The sequence below is a fragment of the Gobius niger genome (genome assembly GCF_951799975.1).
Source record: "Gobius niger genome assembly, chromosome: 6".
Taxonomy (NCBI): Eukaryota; Metazoa; Chordata; class Actinopteri; order Gobiiformes; family Gobiidae; genus Gobius; species Gobius niger.
This window is the reverse complement of record NC_136857.1, coordinates 15362560-15374584: the sequence shown is the minus strand read 5'-3', so window position 1 is coordinate 15374584 and position 12025 is coordinate 15362560.

Here is a 12025-nt window from a genome sequence, read left to right as displayed (position 1 = left end):
GCTACTTGAGGACATGTTGATGGAGTAAACAGTGAATGTCTGTAGTAGCTCTTAGTGCTAATTCTGCGTTCTGATTGGATGGGACACAGACGGATATTTATGAAATTTACAATGTACATCAAGGATACTATATAATTGTTGCTTTATTTTAACTTGTGTTTATCAGAAAAGATTAGTGAATAACTAAAATTTCAATAAACAATTAGTTCTCGATTAATTGATTAGTTGTTTCAGTCCTATAATAGAATTGGTGTCAGGAAGGGCTTCTAGAATAAGACAATTGACGGACGCACATTTTACTTTTGACTTTGTTCAAACTTTATTTCACTTTTACGACTGTCCAACAAGATGCAACCTTTGAAATGGGCGACGGGCTGTCACTGCGCTCCCCGTGAGGCCTGTTTACCACTTTGATTGACAGCTCGCTTGTCTGTTCTGTCTATGAAGACATTCTTTTGAAACTTTTTCCCCCCCCAACATTACATTGAACACAATACTTCCCTCAGTTCGGATCAATAGAGGCATTTCATACCATGGTAAATGACCGAGCCTGGTTCAAGATCTGGAGATGGGACCCTCAGGCGCTGAAGTGGGTGTCGCTTGACCTTCAACTAACAATGATTTTGCTGCAATTTAATTGTTTTGAATTTTAGGAAAGGTCAGTTACACGCCAATTGGCACTGGTGTGAACAAAGTACTGACTCCTGCCACAAGATGTCACCCATGATTATTGTTGTTCCATTATAGACAGAGTAAGGGGGTTAAAAGGATAAAGTTGTACCTAGTACTAAGAACACCCCTGGAGCCGGTTTTGGACATGGTGCTTGTGTATTATGTATGGGATGGTTGCAACTGCGAGTCTTTTAAAATTGTTTGATGGGGCTGCCTTCATCCTAAATGGTCCTACACAGCCTTGAGGTCTTCTCCGAACACCTCCAGAGTCTAGAGTTTACGTAACCTTCATTGTTGTTAAAGATTAAGACTCTGTAGAATTGACCCATTTTACAGATGTTTTAGTTTAGCATCCACGCTTATTACTTTGGCTTCTACATATGGCTCGGATGACACATTCGCTCATCCTAACGCTATGATTTTGTCCCTTTGGGTGCCAGCGCTGGGAACAAAAGGTGGTATTTCTGAAGCGAAAAAGCTAAACATGCAGTGCGCGTCCAATCACCCATGGCAGCTGCTCTGTGATGTGTGCCACTGAACACAAATGCGATGCTGGCCGTTCCTCATTCCTTTGCAAATATAGCACTCATGGCTTTTTCACTAATTTGTCTGCTTCTCTGTGGGCTTGTGGTCCAAACAGCAGAATTAAACTTTGGCAAAAACAGAGAATCCAATTTGCAGCCGTCCAATTTTCCCATTTAGGGAGGACTTTAGTGTGAGCAGGCTTTTAGTAATCATGCTCCTCACTAGTTAGAGCGTTGACTGATGCTTTCTGTTAATTTGGTCGTGATAATGCAACACACATGTCATGCTATGAAGTCAGTTGTTCCGGGAAAGACTTTATTGTCACGAAATATGGCTCATTCTACAATTCCAGTCAGTGACAAAACTTGAACGTTCAAGGTTAGAGCAGAGGTGTCCAAACTTTTTTTCGTTGAGGGCTTAGTATTGAAGTGGTTTGAGATTGTAAATTAAGTTAAGGTGAAATTTGTTCTCTGCATTCGACCCATCTTCAATCCTGTGGGGCGACCTGTAGGAGCTCCAGGACCCATCTCCAGATGTGAAGCTAATGGCCAGAAACACTTGGCTGGAGGATTAACCTATTGTACATGTTTTTAGTGGTAAGGGAAACCGGAGTACCTGGAGGAAACCTACGTAGTCACAAGGAGAACATGCAAACTCCACACAGAAAGGCCCCGTCCAGGGCTCGAACCCGGGACCTTCTTGCTGTACTACCGTGCCACCCAATGGTGTGGCAAAATCAAACTTTACCTCTTAAACCCCACCTTAACCAAGTGTATTTTCTCCAGTTCGGCTTTACCCAAATCTAAAAGCTTGTCGACTGGATCTTACAGAAAGCTAAGACCTACAAAACTGATCTAAACTGATCTTTTTCCTTGCATTGTTGCCGTGTTGTCGTCACTTTTTTCACTTTCTTTTTCATCTCATTTTTGCAACTATTTTGTTGAGTTTTTGTCACTTTTTTGCTGCACTTTCATCACCTTTTAGCCACTTTTTGTTGCTTTATTTTTGCTCTTGTTACTTTTTTTGTGGCACATATGTTGCTTTTTAATTGCATTTCGTCACATTTTTGCCACTTTTTTGCATTGCATTGCGAAAATGTGCTCGGCTCAGGTGGGGGTTAAGAGGTTAAAGTAAAAACTACCGTTTCTGGCAGCAAAAGGCCTGAGAGCCACCAAACGTTTCCTGAGGGCTGCATTTTCCCCCCTGGCTGCACTTTGGGCACCCCTGGGTTAGATTATACTTTATTGTTTTCTATTGGAAATGTTGTCTTCTGCATCCTTCCTTCATGTCACTTCTGTCAGGAGGAGCTGTGGGCGATGTGGTCAATAGAGTCAATAGAGGACCCCAGGAAGACATGCTGGCCCATGGGTACAGCTAGTGGGGATAATAATAAATTATCTTTTTAGATTTCTTTTTTTTTTTTGCTTTTACTTTCAATACCTATATTTAGGGTTTGAGTATCTGATACCAACTGATACGGCAAGACTTCATATTATTATTAATCTTTATTAAGGACACAAGTGAGGACACATGATCCATATTTATGTTCAAAAATTAAAGAAGGTAGAAAAATATTGAAATACTGAAAAAAATTGCAGCAACAAAACAAGGTACCAGCAACACTCTAGTCGCCACTCACATAAAGACATGAGCGCCAATGATTCCACATTTTTGAATGTGAATCTCATTGAGCTGATCTCAGGACACACCAGAGTCCGTATAATGGCATTTTGAGAGTTGCTCAGTCTACACATTTAAAATAACAATGACGAAGTGCAGCAGGACAAGAGCAATCATCAAACATCTGACTCGCACTACAGTGTATAGGCATCTTCAACAGCTTCCTCATTGAGTCTACTAAAAATAGGCTTGAAGATGATTTATTGTCTGTCGGAAACTGGTTATCTTTGCAGTTTAAACCAGAAGGGTCTGGATTTAATGCCTGCAGAAAAATGCATCCCCTGGTTATTTAAAAGATATTTAAAAAATTCAACAAAGATCACTGGCCTTGACTACATGACACAGGCTGTGGGTTATATTAATGTAGACAACTTGCACTATAGAGTGATATAATCATGAATCAACTAAATAAATAATAATATTAAATATTGATAAGTTTTACACTGGCGAATAGTTTTCATTACTTTGTGGGCCTTTCTGTGTGGAGTTTACGCGTTCTCCCCATGCCTGCGTAAGTTTCCTTTGGGTACTCCGGTTTCCCTTACCACTAAAAATGCGTACATTAGGTTTCCCTCTGGGTCCAGGACCCCCCTGACTAATCTAAATAATGGTCAAATAAAAGATAAAGAAAACAACATAGCCTCTGCACCAGCCTTGATTGGTTGATGGCAGCCTCTGTAATGGTGCTATTAACGGCGGTATTTTACGACGCAATTAAAAGCATGTTTGTCACTAACTCAGGCCAAAACAGATGTCGGTTCAGTATTGAATATTTGGCACCGATACTACAGCACCAAGTGAGCAACCGGGAGGCTGGAGGTGGTCTTGATCCGGACTTAGCCTGTTCTTTTCATTTTTCCTTCACCATTTTGGTGTGCACTATTGATTTCTGTTTTAAGAGAATAACTGTACTTTCTGAAAGAGTTTAAAATCTGTTACTAGAATTTGTAGTTTCATCACCGGATGTTCCGAACACTCTCACCCTTGTGAGCTTCAGGTCTAAACAGTAGAATTAAACATTTGGCAACAACAAACAAATCCAATTTGCTCCTGGCTGGTTTCCTCATTTAGAGAGGACTTAAGTGTTCGGAGGCTTTTAATAACATGCTCTTCACTAGTTGTCACTTTGAGGTGTTGCTGACAGCTCCGGTTGACAGGGGGCAGCGGACAGAGCACACCACCATCTGGGCTTCCCCCATTTCCAAGTCCAAGTTTCTGTAACGAGACGCCTTTTCATGTGTGGAGAAATGTCGTCAGGCGTGAGTGCTTCTTGGTGCGTGTATGTTTTCTCCGGGGGATTCCTGAGAGCCTCGTGTAGTAGCTCCACAGTCGCAATCAGATGCCAGCGGGGGGAGGCAGAGAGGACACCCCATCACAGCACTAATCAGAGTGACATAGGGAGGAGTGGGCGAAGTGTGCTTGAATGCAGCTATAATGAGGCGAAGTCCCTGGTTTGTGTGACAGCGTGTGAAGGAGTGTGCAAGCGATGCCTTTAAGAGCTGCAAAAAACAACAACAGCGACTTCATAAAAACATGCTTCAGGAGATCGCCTTTATTTGTTTTGTTTGTTTACTGCTGCTTTCCACACAAGAATAACAAGAGGCATAATGATAATTATTCACATTCCGGGCAACAGGAATCTGCACCACAAAAAACAAAACACCGTTCCCTGCCTTTTGGTCATTTGCCATTTTGAAGTTTTACACCACGCACGCAGTATGTTAATATCAATGCTATGTTTTTTACTGGTAGACAGTTATTTGACCAGTACACATGAAATAAATACATTCAAAGCATTATGAAATTATAAATGTAGAAGTGATGCTGGTGTCTGATGAGCTGTTGATTTGAAAGTCTAGTGTGCCTCAGTAGAGCACTCTACACCCTACCAACAGAGAATATGACCATTCATGCTGAAAGATGTTATTGTAGTTTTCATTAGTTTGTTGTCACATCTTTTATGATGTTGTTGGTCTCAAATGGCAGAAACAGGAATGTTCCGGCTCATGAAAATGTCTTTCATGAACTTCTGTGCTTATTCATAGGAAAGGCAAGTCGTGACTATGAGAGTGTCTTTAAATGCATCACGTCTAGATCAATAGTAATGAAGATTGTATTGAAATGCCTATCCACTCTTCAATAGCGTTCGATATCACTATTGTTAAGGACAATCTAGCGGTGATATGAAAAAAATGTGTCTTTCTGCAGGAAATAGCACCACAAAATCATCATGCAGGTTTTTATAAAGTTGTGATATTAATGTTTTTCCCTTTGGCCCTGCCTTTTTGTAATGTATTATGTCATAAATCCAAAACATACGCGCAGGTGTTTCCTCTGCCTCCTCAGGTGAGTCTTAAATGCTCATGCCCTGGATTTACACGGCTCACATTAACATATCCCCTTTAACTCCACTTGTGCTTTTTCATGCTCTCAGCTGTCATGGGGAAGATCAAATCTGAGCTGAAAGATGAAGAGGGTGAACTGCCTTCCACCCTTTACTGCACTCCAGAGGGCGCCGCGCTAGAATATAAATGAAATGGGGAAAAAAAGAATTGCATATATTTGCCCTGTGAACTATTGACAGTCTTTTGTGCCATGGAGGCAATTTCCGTCTCCAGTGGCAAAACCTTCACAAAGTCTTTTTGAAGAGAGAACTGAGGCGAGTGTAGCCTCTGTTAAATTCAAAATAAACGTGTGAAAATAGCTGTGAGCTCCAAAATATTTCAAGTGGGAAAACGATCTCTAAGTGTTGTGAGGTTTTATTTGTAAATAAATGACGAGGTCTGAGGCAGTAATTAATCTTCTGCGTTTAAATGATGGCATAGTGAAAATGCAGTGTCCCAGAGCCACGGGCCCTTGAAGAGACAGTTATATGTGCATAAACATCGGAGCCTGATGTCTTCTTCTCATCGCTGTTTTGTTTATTGAATTGCTCAATGGGAAACTGCCTGTAGTGTGAACACTTTTTCATGCTCTCGGCATCTGTTGTGGATGTTATTAGTTGGCAGCTGGTGCTATGACGTCTGGGCTAAATGGCAGCAACAGGATACACGAGCTGAGAGTCAAAATGAAACTTGTCTGAATGGACTTAAGTTTGTGCAAAGTAAAAGCAGCGACTGAAATGAAAGGTTTTCTTTTTAGCCTTTAACAATGTTATGATTCTGAATCATTATTGCAAAACAGTGTTTCCCACAGATTTATTTATTGGTTTATTTGGTCAGGACAGTGCATGTTAATGAACATACATGGGTCTCATGCATCTAAACAAGCCACACCGGATTGTAACCTTGGGCTAATTTCCATCCCTCGTCCCCCATGCGCACTCACAAACACACTCACATTCATCCTGGCCTATTGTACATGTTTTTTGTGGTAGGGGAAACCTACGCAGACACGGGGAGAACATGCAAACCACACAGAAAGGCCCCGTCCCTGGTGGGAATTGAACCTGGTCCTTCTAGCTGTGAAGCACGAGCGCTAACCGCTGTGCTACCGTGCCGCCCAGATGATACTTATCTTTTTTGGAATCATTTTATACAATACATTTAATGTACAGTGGTACAGTATGTTGACACTTTTGAATTTATAAAATGTGGTCTGATCAAAATCATAAGAACGAGTAAACAGTGTCTGGTTAAACTAATATCACCCAAACAATTACATGTTATCATATTTTTATTGGCCATAACATGTAAACATTCACAGGACAAGGAGGAAAAAGTAAGTGAACCCAGGAATCTCGCTGAACAGTTTTGTAAAGAATAATAGTCTAAGATTCATCCTGATCATTGTGCATGTCTATTCTGCAACAAAAGGAAAGCTGTTATTGTTGCAAAAGAAGGATCAGCAGATATGGGGTTCACTTATTCCACAGTGTTGTGAATGTCTCAGTTTTTTCTGCAAAATATCGTGATAAACTTGTGAATTCATATTTCTATTGATGATAGCAAGTTGTCCATGATAAGAATAAATAAAGCTTATAACCATTGTAAAAATATGACATTATTAAAATAATGGAATTGTCTCTTTCAGTGCTCAAACTACTTGGTCCCAAGAGGTAATTCTGAAACCACTTATGCGTCTTTTTAAAGTTTAGACATCCTCATCTTCTGTTCATTTCTCTTTTTTTATAAGGCCAAATAAACTCCTTCTGTTTATAGAGCTGTTCATGCTTTTTGAAGTACTATTTTACTACATTAACAAAACTGCTTTGACTCATACCCCAGATGAATACAATGTACGATCAACATTTTTACATTTTTACTCTGAAGTAGCCTCTGATATATTTTTCTCTTACCCCTGTGTCTACGTAGCGACTAGAGGCGTTTTTACATCTTAAGTAAGTGGCAAAAGATTGTTATTTGCACTACTAAAATAGACTGTAGCTTTGTAAAGTAATCTCTTGTGAGTTTCACCTTAGTTTCCTATTAGCAGTAAACAGCGGGGTATGGAGCCAGGATCATCAGAACCACCCCTACTGCTCTATATTCGAGCAGGGGTTTTCAAATGCTCCCTGCGAGCATCGAGCACATCCAAACAGCAGCATCTCTTGTTTTTTGTGATGAAATCCCCCTCTCACACGGTGTCACTGCGGCAGATATTAATATGTACGAATAGTTCCAGTCACATGCCATTAAACCTCCCCTGGCCTTTTGCAAATGGCCGCCTGCTTCCTCCGTGGTTCATCATTTCCCCGTGTATAATCGAGAGCGAGGTGTGAGAGCGGTTGTAAAATGGCCCGTGGCACTTCTAATAACCTCGGCTGCTTTATTACATTTATGGGCCACTTTCATCAGATGAGGGACGCGCTGCTTATTCCTTGATGTGATTAGGGCACGGCTGGCGAACGCACAGGCAGCCATATTGTTTTTCAGCAACCTGACACCTGACTGTGCGAAAGCGTGCACTGATACCGGTAAAGAGGCAGTTTAGAGTCGGATAATTGTGGGAGGACTGTCAGTTTGTTGAAGCCGGCAGCTGTTCTCTAAAGCGGTGGTTCCCAACCTTTTGTCTCGTGTACCCCTTGAATCGTTCATTTATACTCCGAGTATAAGCGAAAATTCTCTCAAAATCAAAGCTTTTATTGAGAAACATAATTAAAACTAACTTTCCTTTGAAATTGATATTGAAATTCTACTGAATGGCGAACGAACGTCAGGCAAAGCATTTAGTTCGGCTTACAGTGAATGATTATTTTGGCATAGTGCAGTGATTCAGAACTTGAGGGTCGGTACTTTCAATTCGGGTCCCCAAGGTTTCACGGGGGTTGTGAAAAAAGAGGCTCTAATTAAGTGGAATTATTCTAATGTCTTGAATTACTTTTGAAATGGTTGTACAGATGACTGGAAAAGGGTGTCCAGGACTCACCAATGTATCCAAAGGTAAAATAATGTTTACACACGTTACAGAGAGAAAAGCTTTGGGAACCACAGGCCTCCTGGAACCACTACCTTAACACAGTGCAGGGGTTTGAGCACCCGAATGATCCTGGGAGCTCTGTTGTCGGGGGCTTCGTGCCCCTGGTAGTGTCTCCCATGGCCAACTGGTCCTAGTTGGCGGGCCAGACAAAGAGCGGTTCAGAAGCCCCTTATGACGAGAGACTAACAGGCCGGGTTAGAATCGGGAGGCCATCCTTCTGTGGACCCACCACCTTCTGATCGAGCCATGGGGGCTGGTGCAATTTGATTTGGGTAGCCACAACCTGGCAATGGACAAGTGGAAGAAAATGGATGGATGGAGGCTGTTTGAGACAAAGACAGGGACGATAGATGAAAAATTGACAGCAGTCTGGATGTCTTAAGCAGTAGAAGTTTATTTACCATATCAGTACGGAATCTGCAGGCATGAACTCAAGACATTGCACTAGACCATTCCAGTCTTGCTCGTCACATGGAGAGGGATACTGGTACTGGTACTGATACTGATACTGATACTAATACTGAGATGCAAACCAAGACATGATGCCTGAGAGCCAAGATTATGGCTATACTACAGAGATGTTATAGCAAGAATAGCAATTTAATTGTATTCTCAAGCACTAGATTTATTTAATTGAAATTATGATAAATGTATATATATTTTTTGCTATATTTTTATTATGTCTTATTTCTGGTTCTACAACATTTATGACAGTCATATGGCCTCAGTTCAACTAAATACAGTACAAGTTGTGTAAAAAAGGAAAACAAGAAGTATAGCACTTGATCATAAGGCGAGAGAAATGGCCCATAAAGCCTGAGACTTCAGAGGTGCTTGTTATCATAGAAAAGACATTAACACCATAGCAGGGTTTATGCACTGTATGTAGCCATGTGATCGTGATGCGACATTGTGACAGATGTGCCATTATCCATAGGGCGCGGCAAATATTGACAAAAATGACATTTCTGACAATGAGGAAGCAATATTTTTGCAAAACATCAGAAATATACAAAAATGCAATCCCGAACAGACTACAAAAGAGCAGAAATCACTTTCCAACCCCTCCATTTTCCCCATTTCTTACCCATTTTTTTTTCCTTGGCAATTGTTGCACTTTCAAAAAATAGAGAATCCAAGGCACTCTCTGGTGAAGTTAAATGCTTTCATTTTTATGGCATGTATAAATGGACAAACATAGCCCCAATGCGAGGCCTAAAAGGCCTCAAAAGAGGACCTTCTGGATGTGCTTCTCTCTTGCTCTTTTTGAATTGTTCCACTTTTCCCCCCCATCTCCCCCATTTTTCTCCCTATTTTTTCTAGAGATGCACTGGTCCAGCTTTGTTGCTTTCGATACCTATACTGCGGATTTGAGTGTCTGCCAATATCCGATATTAACCGATACCAAGAAACTTTCTTAAAAGTGTTTTTCTCAGAGTGAAAAAGTGCATGGTCCTTTTATTTATGAGGCTACTTTAGGTATTTCTATCATAGTTTCTGACCCAGCCTTGATTAGTTGCTGTTAGCAATAGCAAAGTGATCGAAAATAAATGTGCGGAGGTTAAAACTAACTCACCATTTGAATTCTCAAGGTTCTATCCTTCAAAATGAGGTACAGGATGTCCATGTTCAATGAGGTTTAGTTGGTTACTGGTATCGGATTGGTGCATCACTAATTTTTAAGACATTTCTGAGGATAAACTCGATATTGGAGATTTGTACAACATCCAGCGATTTCGATAATATCTTGGAGACGATATATTGTCCATCTGTAATTATACAGTAAGATTAAGTCATTTTTCCAATAAATGCATTACTTGACCTTTGTTGTCAGCTGCTTCTTACCCCTTGCCTCGCTGGCCCCACTTCTGATCTGCAGCTGTATTCATTTATTCTGTATTCTAAAGTTACTTACTTCTTTTGTTATTGACTCTGTGGACATGGCATTGATATTCAGTTTTATCAACAACAATAGAGTGATTTAGTGTCGTCTACTTAGCATTCATTCAAATTAGACCCTACATCAATATGCAGCAGGTCTTTAGGTACTCCCCTGTCTGTTTCTGCACTGGTCCGAGCCCTGGAGGTTGAGTGCACTGTAATAATAGTTTTAATTTCAGCGCACGCCATTGTTTCGATAACCTTGAGCCAGAGCTGTTTTGTTTATTGGTTTCTCAGGAGCGTTTGAACATAATGAGCTATGCGAGCACGGTGCAGGTGTCGGACGCATGCAAAATAATGTATTTAACCTCACACATATTGTTTCAATGACAATGGCCACCTGTTTAACGAGCGCACACGCCAGATGTTAAGGGTGTTCGGTTGTTAAAAGTAATAATATGAGAGCCACTATATTAGCAAGAGTTAGGAGTTAGTCAGCGCAGGCACAGCAACAATAAACAAAGTGAAGTCTGTGCTTCTCTTTTAAAATGTCAAGACCAAACATCTATCATGAGCGTTTAATATAGTCTAGTTACAGCCTTTTATTTGTAGTATGTTATGTATTAGTATGTAACGCTGTGCCTTGGATTCTTGTTGTCTTTGGGAAAAGCTCCATAGAAGTATAATCTACATATTTAACCCAAAGAACAAGCACCTTCGCAGTCTTAAGAAGCATCAACTGAGCACCTGCTGTATTTTTAGACATTTTTTACACATGGACCCACGCAGCACTCCTCTGTTCTTTTTCTTTTTTCCTAAGATCTTAAGTTACTTTTGTACTTTTGTTTGTTTGGATACAGATGGACGATTTGTGTCTCTGATTTGTTAATCTGCCTGTCAATCAAACTCATCCAGATCTTTTACCATTGTCTGCTCATGTGCAAAACGGGTAGCATGTGCAAAAGTGGAAGAGCAGCAGAGTCATTTAGACATTTTTACTCACGTAGGATTCTCTCATTTGCCCCAAAATGCCCACTAACGGCCATATGCTATTTTCCAGCAGTATAAATGACGTCCTTTGCATATAATCAAAAGCGGACCAATCTGTTCAACAAGTAACTGTTTATCTGGGCCGATAACAAGGTTTAATAGAAACACCAGACATCCTTGTACTAACTAAAATAACAATCCTTGTATCCGCTTCGATAATTGGTTTTATTCATGTCTAACATTGAGGTTGAAGGTTCCACTCACCACAGTTGTTGCTGGTCTAATTATATACAGAGCATGTGTGTAGGCAAACACATTACTGTTTTTCTGACTGTATTACCGTATCATAATGTTCTTGCTCAAAGCCCATAGTTGTTGAGCAAACTGTGCCGCAAAGATGAAGAAAACAGTTTCCACATGTTTTTCCCCCCAAAGTTTTATCAAGCCATGATTTCAAGCTGCCGGATAAATATGGCAGCATTTTGTACGCACGTACCAAATAATCCTTTGTGTCGCTTTCACATCATTTTGTTTCAGCTCAGAGGCTAAAATGGGCCATTTTCACTCAATGCACCTGGACTTTTGTAAAAGTTTGAGCTGACCCAAATACATTCTTCAACCTACTTTTGGATTTGTCTGGGAAAAAGTGCAGGATTTACCCAGAGCCAGGACAGACACCTCTGTGGTATCTCTTGACACCAAAAATACTTTCTAAATGTCTTGATCCTGGCTTAGACCCGGACCCATTTACTTAGCCTTTTTGCAGCTTTTCTTTTATAGAGCTCTCATTTTTAAATTATGATCACCCAAGGCCACATCATGGTTATTTTATCACTTACTTATTAAAATAGAACTACTG